Source organism: Dipteris shenzhenensis, chromosome 18 (assembly GCF_047967505.1).
Source record: "Dipteris shenzhenensis isolate YYH24624 ecotype China chromosome 18, Dip_SZ_1.0, whole genome shotgun sequence".
In the NCBI taxonomy this organism is placed as follows: domain Eukaryota; kingdom Viridiplantae; phylum Streptophyta; class Polypodiopsida; order Gleicheniales; family Dipteridaceae; genus Dipteris; species Dipteris shenzhenensis.
Window position 1 is genome coordinate 38880808 of NC_141613.1, and position 14928 is coordinate 38895735.

The 14928-nt window shown below is 41.9% G+C and overlaps 1 pseudogene; it reads right to left on the reverse strand.

Annotated features, from left to right (window-relative positions):
* Positions 1 to 9945: 9945 nt before the first annotated feature.
* On the reverse strand, positions 9946 to 12093 carry LOC147891209 (putative pentatricopeptide repeat-containing protein At3g11460, mitochondrial pseudogene; annotated as a pseudogene).
* Between the last annotated feature and the right edge of the window lie 2835 nt (positions 12094 to 14928).

The window sequence follows — 14928 nt, forward strand, 5'->3', positions numbered from 1 at the left end:
GTCTTAATCTCACCTTGCTGTCTGAGCGTAGGCCTAGGGCTCTCTGCCCATGTATATATGTCGACCACCCATGTATATATGTCGACCACCTTTTGTATGGGCTTTTTGGGTTTGCCTTTTTTTGTTTTTGTTTTTTTTTGCGTGAAAAGATAGAGCTTTATTACTTGGAACAAGGTGAATTACATTCATTAGGCTTGCCCTGGTGTTGAATTTTGATGTTTGTGATGGTGTTTAATTACCATATTTATGTGAGTGTAGTATGGACAAGCGAATGGTCAAACCAATATATGACGTTGCTTTTGCATTTGTGATTGACATGGTCTGTGTTTGTCCAAATTTAGTCAAACATTGAGCATTCTCCCACAATGTATGTTTCTATGTGTTGATTTATTTGCACGAGTAATTGTTGGAGTCCTTGAATTCAACCCTTTTTTTAATTGTTGGTGATTTATAAGTATGTATTATGGCTATGCCTTTCTCTTTTTTGTTGGTGAACATAGTAAGCAAGCACTCAACACCATCATTGTTGTAGTATGGTGTGTTAATTAGATGGGTGTTGTTTTTATAGTGTGTTGTAATTCCTAATCCTTTGGTTATTAATATGTAGTTGAATCCTTCTATTTTCAAGTCTTTTGGAACTGTTGTGTGTCTCTTGGAGACATAGCATTGTTGTTGCCATTACACTTTCACTTGCAATTATGTCCACCTTGTATGATGTAAATGATCGTGTGTTTAGAGATTGCACACTTTGGTTTATATCTTTGTTTCGCTAGACATTTTTTTGTTGTGGCATCCATTTGCATTGTGTTTGCATCTGCGGTATTTCTTGGAGCACTATTGGTTCTACCTTAATGTGTTTTGGTTCTAGTTCCATTAGACTGCATAGATTGTTTAGGTCTCAAACACGAGACTGTGCAGTGTATGTGAGACCATGTGACCGGATGTTCGAGGGGTCAAATGAAAGATTATCCTTTGAAAGGCCTTGGGCTTGGTGTATTGTTCTTGCAACTACTAGTTGGATAGGAAAGTGAGTGCGACATTTAGTGTTTAGGTTGTTTTTTCCCACTTTGAACTCATGAGTAACTTGTAGATGTTGGAGTCCATGTTTTCGGGGTATTTTCATCATATGGTTTAGCATTTTGGTAAAGTACTTGCCTTCCACTTTTCTTGTCATTGAATTCAATCCACACAGTTAAAATTCTACCTTTTGTTTCATAGTGTTTGAAGATCCCATCATCTCCGTCTACGAGGCCATCTTCTATGTTAAAATTTCCTGAGCATATTTCTATTATCATGCTTGGCTTTAAAGTTAAGCTCATTGTGTAGTGCTATTGTACATTTTGGGTCATTTGGTATTTTTTTGGATTAGCTACATGTTTTGTGCTAAACATCTTTTGCTTTGAGTGTGTGAAGGGTTGTAGATACCATGTGGAAAACTTCTATATTGTGTTTGTCCTTATATGTGTTTGTGTCGAAGAGGTGTGCAATGTGTTCCTTTTGTGGTGGTAACCTCTTGTAATTTCTATTAGGTAGTCTAAGTCTCTATGTGATTGCTGTCCAACCCGATTTTTGTTTATGATATTGATGAAGCACTTGTTGTTTTGTCACATCACCTGTGTTAACTCATTGGATTGCATATGGTTTTTCCAAATGGACGAAAGCATGCCCAAGTTCATGGGCTGATCACAGAATATACATGCATCCTTTGCGAGGCTTGCTTGGCAAAGATTGCCACACAATAGGACTTAATGCCTCCAAATGGTTCTGAGTGATTATGTTTGATTTTGTGTGGATATGCATGTCTGCTGCTGGTGCGAATGTGTTTTGGCCTATGAAACACGATTAGCCTTAGGTTCTTGTAAAACATGGATAGTTGTTGTAATTGTTTTGCACCTAGACATGTGCAATTCGATGTGAGAAGTGGGAGATGCAATGCAGAGTGAATTATTGTCCCGCCTATGTTGTAAGCTACTTTACCTGTATGCTAGCAATAAGGCCCTTGGCAAAGCAACATCCAAAGTTTCTCGATGGGAATAGTGTCGTAGAAGAGCTTGTACAAGAATGAGCAACCCAAAAGTTTGACCTATCCCTGCATTATCAACAACTAGGAACAAACGTAGAGTGAAGATGGGATCTATGTTTCCTTAGTAGTATGTCTTCTATGATTATACCTTGCTACTACAAATTTAATTTTCTAAATGCTAAATGGAATCATGCGTTAGGCATAAATGTGTAGGTGTGCTGTTCTTCATGACGAGTTTGTTCTCTCTCCTGAATAGTGTCAAGGTCTTTGCCCAAGTCAGAGCTGTTGTTTGCGTCCAATTGTCTTGAATCACTTGAACTTGGTGTTGCAATGGTGCTATATTTGGTCAATGGGTGGTTGAAAAGGGATTAATTTATTGAATTCTTTTAGTTTTTTCAATTGTTTCCTTGTCATTCATATATGTCATGCCATGGGTATTGATTGTCCAAGGAATGTTCTCTCCCAAAGAAAGGCAAATACAATAGACATGCTTCCCTGTGATGGTTGTTTGGGTCATTTTCCTTATTGTAATTGTTGAACTGAATAACTTTTTCCTTCTTTCTCTTCCTAGTCACACTCTTTTGTAGTGTAGACTCACAAGTGTATACTTTACAAAAGAGTGTGACTAGGAAGAGAAAGAACGTTTGACTTATTTCTCTTCCTAATCGCACTCTTTTGTAATGTATACTCACAAGTGTATACTCAAAAGAGTGTTGCAAGGCTTATGTCGGCGAGGCTTGTGCTTTGTGTATAGTATTTCTTGATGTTGCTTGGGAAGAAAAAACCTTCAGTATACGGGTCCATCATCTCAAGTTGTTTTCATCTTCGGAGCAAAAGTTTGCATTCCTCAAGTGCGCTTGTGTTGATGTACCCAAAGTATTTGGAGGTACTTGTAAGAGGTAGTGACAAAGCTAAGTACATAGCTTGCTATGCACTAATTTGTTATATATTTAATATTGCATCACCCACTCAGTGCACCCGCTTATTTGCTAGTGCACTAGACTCCCCACAAATTGCTAGGGCTTGATTGATCCTGGTATCATGCCTTGTCAGCTTTTGTCATGTACGAAGTGCAGTATGTTGTGGCACCATGGCACGAATTGGATGTCAATATTTTCTTCCCATAGTTTTGATATTGTTGGGTCAAAATTGTTTGTGTAAACATCTTTTGGCTATCTTTGCAATAGTAATGTTGGTTGTGAAACTCTTGCATGCAATGCATGAATGTAATATTCCTCTGATAGTGCTAGCTTTGCCAAGAAGTTGTCGAAGTCTAATTCCATTGTTGATTGTTCTGCAAGCAATGAGTCAATGTGTTTTAGGTGTGTCTTTAATGTTGATGTGATTAATGGACTCTCAAGTGGTAGCAAGATTCTAGTTTTACGTGCCACTGGGCATGGAAACCCAAATCTACAACCTTTGTTTTTCATCTTATATGTCTTTTTATGCTTGTGTATTTGGATCATTTCTTGCTAACTCTAGTTTGGAGATATCCATTGTGATGTACTTGTCAAAAATGCTTCGAGTTCCTCATTTGTTGCTACACCGTATTATGGCAAATTGTGCATCCAGAGAAGGCCATGGTCATGTTGGCCTCCTCTTTTTTGAAACTCGATGACAAAGATGTCGTGGGATTGTCGGATTTTGCTTCATTTCAATGCTTGGAATCTATGTACATAGTACTTTATTGTTGCCACTGGATCATAACGAATTAGTTTTGTTGTTTCCATTTGCAATGCTTGTGCATATATGCAATTGGTTTGCACATAGTTTCCTCAAGGACTCTTGCACAATGGCTCCCAAAGCTTCTTTGTAGAGTAGAGATAATAATGAAGAAGATGGGTCTACCCAACTACCTGATCATTGCAAATAAGTTTCTTTCGAGCCTATACGGGACATCCTAAGGCATGTGAAATCATGGAATCCAATGTTTGATTACAAATTCTTTTCTTCATTGGTATCAAGCTTAGCGTCCTTTGCTTGTATCGTTCTTCCATTTAGTTGTCTTCCTAAGTATGTCTTGCTTTGTTTTTCAAAAAAATTTGTTACCTCTTTTTTCTTCTCTTTCGTTTTCTCTTTTATTTTTGTGTAGATTTTTGGACTTTAGAACAACAAAATTTCTAAATTTGTACAATTGGATATACTCTAGTCATACAAAGGTATATATATAGTTGTCCTTACACATTCATATTCAAGTTAATGACAAGACTTGGTGCACGATAATTTTCATTATCTTGGAAAAGAGATTCTCTATGAAGTAAGAAAGTGTATGTCTTTATTAGTTAGTTACCACCTTGCAATGTCTTGGTAAGGAGTACGTTCAAGTATGTTCTAATTACGTGTTTGTTCTAACTTATAGATGGCCAAATGACTTATGGTGATTGATTTGAGTACTTGAATTTGGAGATCATATTAGAATTTCATGTTATTTTTTTGATACATTCATCAAATTTGAAGCTCTACTTTAGCCTTACATTCAGCATTAGGTTAATATTCACCCCTATTTTTTTGGTGTCCACTACCTATAGATGGGATACACAGTTACAAAATTGGGAGGCATGGTCTCCATGTATATGGTTGTATTCATTTGCACAAGGTGAAAAACTATTGTCCTCCAGGAGAAGGGTTCATTACTTGTCTATAGAAAAAACTCCTACCAAAAGGATATGTTTGTAGCGAGTGTATTATTTCTAGGAGTGAGTGTATTAGTCTTGAAATGGAGAAAGTAGTTCATTGCCTTGTCAAGTAGACAATATGGCTAGGGATATGGAGAATAAGACAACATTGTATTTAAATGCTATGAAGAAGTAGTCATGCCTAGCAACATGTATAAGGCTACTTTAGAATATTAAGTTGCCATTTTACAACAACCCATATCAACCTCAGTTTTACTCCCCTTCCTTTGTCCATCAGTGGCCACTTTAACCATCTTCTTTATCTTCCCGTTGTTCTATCCTTTGGTTGCTAAATTCCTCTTTGAATGAGGAAGGCAATAGTCCACATTAGAGACACTTGATTTCACATCACATTTAGGGGGTCTTAAGCCTTCATTGTAAGCGGTATTATTATTTTACAATAGCACAATGTTGCAAAATTGTTTTGCTAAGGCATTAACAAACTTAGTCTTCTCTCCCTTTGTATTTTAGTGTTTTATAGCAACAACATTACATTGTATTTCAAGGTTATTTTGCTAACCTAATGAGCTATTTTACAAAAACACGCTATTGTAATGTATTTCATAATTGTTTGCGAAGCCAATGAGCAATTTTTTTGTCATTTGTAATTCTTTTTTTTGGTCAATTGACATTTGTTCTTCTTGAGAGCAATGTGTTTGAATGCATCATAGCCATATCTTTAGCGGTTGATTACTAGCCATACCCCCTCTCCATAGTGCTATTGTTGGAAGATGATCCTCATGGAAGGAGCCTTGAACCTAACGGTGATGTGGCGACCGTGGGTCATTGACATACATGGCTTGATGGATATTTGTTTGTGATTGGACGATGCATGTGAGATCTAGAGCAATTGGTTGTAGTGTGTAGTCTATTCAGCTCATTAATGCATGGTCTCAACATGTTTTTGTGCAACATGGCGGTGTGGACATCCCTTGTCTTCATGGATCCTACAAAGTGTAGAAGGAGCATTGATCTCATACTTTTGTCCTTCCATGATCTTCTACCAGTCGTGTTGTAGGAGCTCCTTTGCTACTAGTAGTAAGTGTTGTAAGTTGCTGCTCATAGGTCATAGGAACTTCAAGAATTTGGTCCATTGCTGTAAGCTACAACAAACCCAGTAGGCGTGCAAAGTGTTTTGATTTTGTGAGTATCCTTGAGTCAAGCTCATGATATACATGCTATTTATCGTGTCAATTTCAAATATATAATTTTTTCACAAAGAATTCTAGTGCTTATTTATAGAAAGTGTGGTCGAATTGAATAAGATTCTAAAATTTTAAGTTTTGGGTTACTCATTTGTGTATTCTTATCATTTCATGCAGTTGGAGGTTCATATGGCTTGCTCAATACCCTGCACTCATTAACAATGTCTCTGAACTATGAGATATATTGCATGCATTAAGACCAACAAGTGCTATTAGTGTTGAGAGTTAAGGCCAACAGGAGCATAGGTTAAGGCCAACAGGAGTGCAATTGAAGGCTAATAGAAGTGCGAGTAGTTCTATACTACCGAGTGCTGCCTTGCTCAGGGGCAGTGGAAGCAATGGAACTCTAGACCGAGCACCGTTCACAATTAGAGGTGCAGGTGATTGTGGGACATCCAACCAATAGCAAGTAGCAGTGTGGCACACTGAGCATGATGTCCTTTAGAAGGTGGTTTGCATAGTTAGTAAAAGGCTATGTAATAAGGAGAAGGGAAAAGTAGAGTTGTATTTCACTTCATCAATGGTCAACATGAACCTTTCAATGACCTCTCAATTCTAGGCTTGCTACCTCGGTTCCCTAGATCTCTTGGGCTAACAACTGATCAACTCACAACTCAATTGACCCTTCCCCAATAGGATCGCCAAAATGTTGACAGTTCGGTTCACTCACACATGACCAACTTTAAGGCGCTCAGTGCTATCCCAAATGAAGTGTGTAGTGCTCGGGAGGAAGATTCTTGCTCTTACGATCCTTAGTGCAATGTTATCGGGTGATAGAACAGATGCCCACATTAAACACTCAGAGTTCAGGGGTACTTGTTGAAGGGAAAGACCGTATGGTGCTGCTACTAGGAGAACCGAGTTCAAATTACTTAGGAAAACAATACTAAGTGCACAACACAATGGATGAATAGACAATGAATAAACAAGGAAATCAACTTGTATTGATATACTCTTTACAACCAAGATGCCTCAACTTACAATGAACACTCAATAATAGCTTCCTAGTCATGGAAGAGTGCTGAGATTACATAGAAGAGTGCATGGTGCCTTCCTCTACATCGCCGCCACATCCCATTGAAGATTTCAGCAACAATAGGGGAATTTTGAGGAGCAACAAGCTCCTAAAGTTTGCTCGTCTACCATGGAAGAAAGCATGGGATGAAGCTCTAGCAGAAGAAATATTGGATTCTTACAACGCTGAGGACCACAACGTCATTATCAATGACGTCCATGTTTGTTTGAGCACAACATTGCTGGAGGAGGTGTTTTGGTTATGTAGAAGATCTGGAAGATGACCTTGTGTAGTGGACTGGTTCACAACTTTTGAGAAGGCATTTGAGTCCCAAATGAAGGCAATTAGCAAGGGACAAACACATTACAGACTTATAATTGGGCCATGTACAATGACCGAATGCGTTTCCATCACCTAGAGGAGCAAGCTCATCAAGAGCAAAGAATATGAATAGTGCTCAGGAAAATACGGCCCAGATGAACAAAACAACCACGCCAACCAAGGTAATGAAGAGAATGAGAAGAATCAGACCTTGGAGGGGAGTAGCCGTGAGGGAACCTCCAAGGTGCAACTGGCATTGGAAATTTCTACTAAGGGGTCAAATAAGGGTGATTCCTCTAAGGAAAAATTGGCAGATGAAGGTTCTACTTAAAGGATAGATGGAGGCACTGAGTTGCCACCATGGTAGACACCTGCGAAGCAGCAATGATAGCCCGAGCAGAAAAGTAGCGAAATAGTGGAGCCTGCGGCCACTGCCATCACACATCCCTTGCCTCCCTCTACTTTGTGAGGTTTGTTTGTCCTTGAGCCATTCTCCCTTGACTCGTTGCTAACACGAGTCCCAGTGGTAAATCCTAAGGGAGGATATGGTCTATGCAACTCAAGCCCTTGACTACTTAGCCAACCACTAGCTCCCTCCCCAAGTATTGAAGCACAATTTGTTTCTTCAGGCGTAGTATAGGGAGGAGTCGGCTTGGTTCTTTGAGGAGAAAACAACGAAACTAGGGCTAGCCCATGTGGATCTCACGGTCGAGTGCAAGAGCTTTGGATAACAGGTGGACAATACACAATGAGTTGCTTTAGAATTATTTCTTGCTAAGCCAAACTCTTACCAAGCTGTAGATGGACTATGGCAACCTCAAGTGTGAGGTGGACATGTTACGAACAATTGTTGCCAAGTCCCAAAAATGAACTACTGAATGTTGTGGTGGCCAATGCAAAGCTCCAAGATAGGTTGGCAAAGATGCCTTAGACAATGATCAACCCAAAGGTGCTGTAGGTGGCCCAGGATCAGGTGGAGGTACTACAAAAAGAGAACACTCAGCTTCATCATGCAACTGCAGATGCCGATGACCTAAGAGAGGAGAATGCTCGGTTGCAAGCAATATGCCCAACTCCAATCTCTTATTTGGCTCCTCTAAGCACCTGACGAGCATCCACATGAGTTGCCCAGAAGATAGCCACCAGACAACGTTGACTCGGCGATAGGCCAAGCTGGTGTGCATCAATGATCTAAGGCCAATACCCAGACAGATACCTTGGAGCCGAAGCCTAAGGAAGTGGAGGTACCTCAGGCACTAAGGCAATGGAGGAAGCAATGGCCTAGGCATTACTCTTACTTGATCCGGTGGGCTGAGTTGAATCCAAGAGCGTGAGCACCCAGACTTACTGCAATTTGTAGAGATTGCAGTGCAAGAGGAGTGCAAGCCTCGTTTTTGCAGTGATTGTAGTGCAAGTCTCATTTTTTGTGGACAATAGTTGTGACATGAGGTTCCAAACATTGAAGCAAATTTTTTATGTCGAGCGAATTTTGCCAAGACAGGATCTTCCTGAGGCCATGCCAATATCTGAAGTCCTGCACCAATTATTAGGCTGGGAAGGGATGCCTACTTGAAATCAGGCCTTATGGCAAATTGAGGAGATCTAGTTTAACTCTGCTCCCCCACAATCTATACATTAGGGCATTTTAGGGCCAGTCCAACCCATCATCTCTATTTATGATTGAGCCATAAAGGCCTTGCGTCAGCATAACATTTTTAAGGTTGAGCGGCGCTTGATTGTGGCCCACATTCGTCAACTCCCCAAGTCGAGCTACCGTCCTACTACACATAGATTTTGAGGGAGTTAGAAAAATTAATAAGGAGCAATGTTACAGAAGTACCCCCCATGCACAACAACGTCCGAGATCTTTGCAAGGACCCTTTGACTGAATGGCAAGAGCGAATCACACCTATCCGTAGTAGGTACGCAGAACTGCAAGTTGAAGTCTGAGCTCCCAAATTTGCTGCCGGGAATAGTAGATCTGTTCCTGTGCTTCAGTCGTGCTTACAAGCTTCCTGATTTTTGATGGGAGCAGCTGCAACTGTGGAGTAGAGAAACCTACAGGTTGGAGAGGCTGAGCAAGGGAATTTTGAAGTGGAACCTGGCTGTTCCATGCTGGTCATTTCTTAGATACCCCTGGCTTAACTAACCCCCGAACTTGGGCTGGGGGTTCAGCCCAGCCCGGGGAAGGGGGGAAGGAAGCTGCTGCTGCTGTTGAGCTCAAACTATTGCAGGGAGATGCACTGAGCGATGAGCTGGTGGGGGGGGAGAGAGAGAGAGAGAGGGGGGGGGATGGGCTGGGCTAGGGTTCAGCCCAGCTAGGGGTTAGGAGAGGATAAAGACTCCCCCCGACTGCTGCGACCCTGGAAGTGAGGCGAGCTGGACTGAGCGGCGGCGCAATGCTGTACGGTGGAACTGAGGAGAGCTGAATGGAGATGCTCAGTGTGTGTGTGTGTGTGAGAGAGAGAGAGAGAGAGAGAGAGAGAGAGAGAGAGAGAGAGAGCCTTTCACCAATCTGTCCAGCTGAGACTGGCATCCCTCCCAGTACCATGCAAGTGTCTAAGCCATCAGATCTGATGAGTGGGTCAGCTGACTATATACCACACTCTTTCATGCTGGTTTGACTCACCAAAAAATTTGCCATGGCCCAATGCAAATCTCTGCTCAGCACAGCAAGAGGTAAGGGAAATGCAATAGATGGATTTGTCACCAATAGCCCTCACAAGAACATTTTCCATCCTTATAATTATGAATGCGCCTTGCATCTCGACAAATGATATTTCGCCCTTCGATCTTTGATATGAGAGCAGTGGCCTTGTGACAATCAACACAAACCTCCATATTTTTCACAACACGTATTGGTTTTCCATCAGGTGTATTGAGAAGGGCACAAGCAATAGCGAGTGTCTCACTGTGCCCACAAAGTACATCTTCTTCTTCATTGTCAGATATTTCCTGTGACAAATGGTCCAAAGCACACACATCACCTTCTTCCTTCATTTTGAGAGAGAGCTCTTTCAGCTTTGCATATATATCTTCGCACTGAGGATGTCTCCTAATCCCCATTACAAATGTATGCACTTTCCCGCTAAAGTCAGTCCACCAACTCTTTCCTGGCTTCTGCCACGGTTGAGCTTTCTTTCTCATTGCCTGAATCTTATTGTGATCCTCTTGCATATTGGCATCTGCATAAATGTTTGCCATCATGACATATGCAGCAGAAAGTTTTTTGTCTAATCTCACCAGACATTCAAAGGCATGCCTTCCAACCTCTACATTTTTCCACTTTCGACAAGAACCCAACAAAGTCGACCATACAACGATGTCAGGTTGGAAAGGCATCTTCTCCATCATTGACAATGCCTCGTTCAGCTGGCCTGCACGGCCTAGAAGATCGATCATGCACGTGTAGTGCTCAATTGTGGGGCTAATGCCATATTGCCTGTTCATATCCCGAAAGTACTTTTTGCCCTTTTCTACTAGACCGGCATGACTGCATACAGTAAGAACACTCACAAATGTGACCTCATCTGGCTGTATGCCTTCCTGCCTCAATCTCTCCAACAAACAAAACACAAACTCACTCTCTCCCTGCCGGGAATATCCGGCGATCAGTGCATTCCACCGTACAATATCCCTTGTGGGCAATGCATCAAATAACTGTTGGGCATCAAGCATGCTCCCACATCTCGCATAAATGTCAATGAGACTGTTTTCCACAATTGCCACAGTCACAAAACCAGCACTCCTAATATGAGAATGGAGCTCCTTTGCCATTTCTAACGCTGCTGTATTGCCACATGCTTTCAGGATGGCAATGAAGGTAAAGCTATTTGGTGACAGACCTTGCTCTTGCATTTGTGCATAAAGTCTAAAAGCCTCTTCACTTTCTTCTTGCTCGGCACACCCTAGGATAATGGCAGTCCATGTAACCACATCACGATAAGGCAATTGGTCAAAGACACGCCTTGCATCCTCCAAGCTCCCACCTTTTGCGTACATATCCACCAAGGTGTTTCCCAGGATCGCGTCTGAATCGAAGCCACTCTTAACTAATCGTGAGTGCATGGCTCTACCCTTCCCCAAGCATCCTGTTATCTTGAATTTCCCATCCACTTGCTTCTCGTCTTCTATTGCCGCCTGGCTACTGCAAGCCCTTATGGCACCAACAAATGTTCGCTGATCTGGTGTAACACCTTCTTGGTGCATCTGTACATACAAATCCAAAGCCAGTAAACCCTCTTCCTGCTTAGCATACGCAAGGATCATGGCAGTCCATGTAACCACATCACGATAAGGCAATTCATCAAATACACGCCAAGCATCCGTCAGGCTGCCACATTTTGCATACAAATCGACCAGGGTGTTTCCCACGAATTGATCCAAATCAAAACCCATTATCATTACTTGAGAGTGGATGGTTCTACCTTTCTCCAGGCATCCTGGCTTCACAAATTTCCCTTCGATTTGCCTGCCGTCTTGTAGTGCTGCCAGGCTGGTACAAGCCTTCAATGCCCCAACAAAGGTTCGATCACTCGGTTGGACACCTTCTTCTAACATCCGTGCATACAACTCCAACGCCCATGCACCCTGGTAGTGCTTGGCATAGCCAAGAATCATTATGTTCCATGACAGTACATCACGCTTGCGCATGTTGTCGAACACATTGCGAGCATCCGCCATACTTCCACGCTTCACATACATCTGCATCAAATGGTTTGTCTTGGACACTGGACGGTCATTCAAACCTTCTGCCGTGCGGGCATGAATTCCTCTAATCTGATGCCATTGGTCCAAGCCTGCATTTCCAGATCTGCCTGCAGCAAAAGATCGGCGACGCAGGGCCAGAACCATACCCAAAGAAGGCGCAAGCAGAGAGGTGAAAAGACCCGATGATTCAGCAGAGAGAAGTACCTCAGACCAAGGGAGTCGTAAGCACGAATGTGTAAGAGAACAAGATAGAAGCACATGGGCAGTAGAGCTCCATGCGAATGTATTATGTGCGCAGAGAAGCTTACAACCAGAGGCTTTGTGGGTATATTATGAAGCAGCTTCTCGCAGCTGTGGTAGTGCTCACTCGAAAAAGCACTGTGGATGTGTAAAGCAAAGCTTTGGTGTGACAAAGGTGAGCTGAGGGAGGGCGACCTGCTTCTGAGTCGCTGTGATATTGGTCCATATGATCCATATGAGTACAACTCCACTCTGCACTTGTAATCACATACAACCTTCGGAAATGGAAGAAACAAGCGATACATTGCTAATCCATCACCATTAACCATAATCAATATCAATATCCTTAACCAACTCGAGTTCCCTCACCCATCTACGACTGGCTAGAGACCTCCTCCGGTGGGTCTCAACATAGCATCTCAAAAGCAACCTTGCTAATTTGAAAATGGTGTCCAAAGTTGTGTTGCCAAGATGGCAACAAAGGTAATGCTACTTGGCTATAGACCTTTCACACATAAAAGCCAAAGGCTTCCTCGCTTTCTTCTTGTGATTGTATTGAGCGTATTTGGGCAATAGCTATCCGACATATATAGGGGTGGTGTGTGTGTGCGCGCGTGCACGCATGCAACTGAATGTCTGGGCATTCAGTTGGATGCCTTACCATGATATCCAAGCATACATATCCAAACCCAACACATCCTCCTCCTTCTTGTTACAACCAACATGGAAAAGGATTGGGACATAGTGGGAGAGAAAAAGGGAACGCCACTTGCGCGTTATATCAATTCCATCACTATGTCATAGATCCATGCTTCTCATACATCTAGTGGTGAACCACACATGTTCATGCATGAATTGAAGCTAAGTGGTGAAGGTATTGTTCATTACCTGGACTAAACGTTTGCTCTTGGTCATGGAGCCACAAATTCCATGCAAAGAGCATAGCAGTAGGGAAGAGCCAGCTGAGAAGATGATTTCCTCACATCTCATAACTTCCTTTTCCTTTTCACTGGCCTTTCCCTTCCATGATCCCTTCACACTCTCTTGCGTTTCTTCCCCTTCTTCCCCTACCCTTGCCCCTTCGTCTAACCCCTATGGCATCATCATCATCACTCTCATTGTCTCCTCCTCCTCTACCATAGCCACCACCCGCAAGCTCTCCCTCCCCCTCCTTACCCTTATGTATCTATAATCGTCCCCATCAATGTCTCTATCTCTCTATGTACACCTATGTTAGTGTGTGTGTCTCTCTCAGGCATCCCCTCTAGCCAAAGTTCCCCTCCCTTGGAGGTGCAGGAATTGACTCGCAGGTGCGCCCTTAGTAGCCCAGCTTTGCACAATGAAGACACATTCCTTATCTTTCATAGTGATGAATCCAATGGACATACTTTTTCAATTCATCATGCCTGGCGTGCCAATGGCTACAACCTACAAGTTAATATTTACACATGAAAGTGCGGGTTGATAGATGGTGAGCTCTAGCTGTTGATGAAAATATTGACAATGCCCTCGAAGGAACCCGCTGCAGCTCTCAACGCTGTCCTCCACCTCTGCATAGGACCATCATCAAAACTTTTTCTCGCTAAGAATGTCAAGAAAAGTCGATAATTAATGAAAATTTTGCTTTTGTAGACAACGCAAGCTATACTCTCAACAAGATGGCGTAGCTACATAAGCTTACTTGGATGCACCCATTTTTCATGCTACCCCTTTCAAAGGTTACATGCACCCATTTGATGGAGTTTGCACAAAAACATTAAGTAGCCCTACCAATTCTAGGACCAAAAGCTATAGCTTCTCTCCTCTATCTTCTTCACCCTACACAATGCAATTAGAAATGTATTATTTCCAATGTAGCCACACAACATACTGCAAATCCACTACACAATTCAAAAAAAGTCAAGGGAAATATTTATAATCTACCACAACCCATCATGTATTGGGTAGGGAAATCCCTTGAATTTTTAAAATATGTAAATCTTGCATAAGCTGATGTGTCAATGAAGTGAATCGCTTCTCCATTCACATGGAATTGCAAGGCATTTGGAGAAAAATAAAATAAAACAATTTGACTTTGTTAACATCTCTTTTCATAGGGTGTGGGTGTGGTTTAGTTGACAATTTTACTTTTTCTTAAAGAAGGGTATGAACCTCATTTCCCTACTCGAAGATTCTCTTCCATGTACAAACTTATTATCTCCAATCCTTTCGGTTGACATCCGTCTGATTGGATACTTCTTTGGTAATTTGTGGTGTTGAACATCACCTTGAGACCTCTCAAGGTTGGCACCACTTGGTTAAGGGGACCATTCATGGCTAAGATTGAGGCTGCAAATCTAAGACTTGGAATCAACAAAGTCAAGGATCTTATAGAAGATAATAACAAAGAGGTCAATGGAGATGGGATTGACATTCATGCTCATTCAAGTTCATGCCAATGGAGATGAGATTGACATTCATGCTCATACACTCTTGGTGAAGCCATTCATGCAGGTATTATCATTTCTTTGTCTTGCAAGTCTTTTATAGACTCTTATGGCTTTGCCCCTATGGCAATGTCATGTCGATCAGCAAGCTATGGGTCTCTCATAGGTCTACACCCTCAAGACCTCTCCAATGACATTATTTAAGTTTACATCAGTTTCATATGTTGATGTCTCTGACATAAATGGATGGAAGAGAGGATTTCAAGTTCTTCAATGGGAGTCATTGACAAAAAGATAGAGGAGGCCTATAAAG